The sequence below is a fragment of the Hypomesus nipponensis genome, chromosome 10 (assembly GCF_054491055.1).
Source record: "Hypomesus nipponensis isolate SF chromosome 10, ASM5449105v1, whole genome shotgun sequence".
Taxonomy (NCBI): domain Eukaryota; kingdom Metazoa; phylum Chordata; class Actinopteri; order Osmeriformes; family Osmeridae; genus Hypomesus; species Hypomesus nipponensis.
In genome coordinates this window covers 18,137,101-18,137,500 of record NC_140370.1, presented here as the reverse complement: position 1 = coordinate 18,137,500, position 400 = coordinate 18,137,101, and positions in this window count along the sequence as shown.

Here is a 400-nt window from a genome sequence, read left to right as displayed (position 1 = left end):
AGGGAGGCCTGGGGAGGTAAAGGCTCACCCAGTCGTCTGTGTGTGTGTGTGTGTGTGTGTGTGTGTGTGTGTGTGTGTGCGTGCGTGTGTGTGCGTGTGTGTGTGTGTGTGCGTGTGTGTGTGTGTGTGTGTGCCAGTAGAGGATCAGTGTACCTTGAAACATGCTGGGATGAGCTAATAGCATTCTGTCTGATCCATCCCTGTCCAAACCTGCTTGGTAGCCTGTCTCTCACACGCACACAGGTAACATTACACACATACACACAGGTAACATTACACACATACACATAGGTAACATTACACACATACACACAGGTAGCATTACACACATACACACGTGCACAACTTTCAACTGTTTCACGCATACGCAAATGGACACACACACACACTCACCATGGGC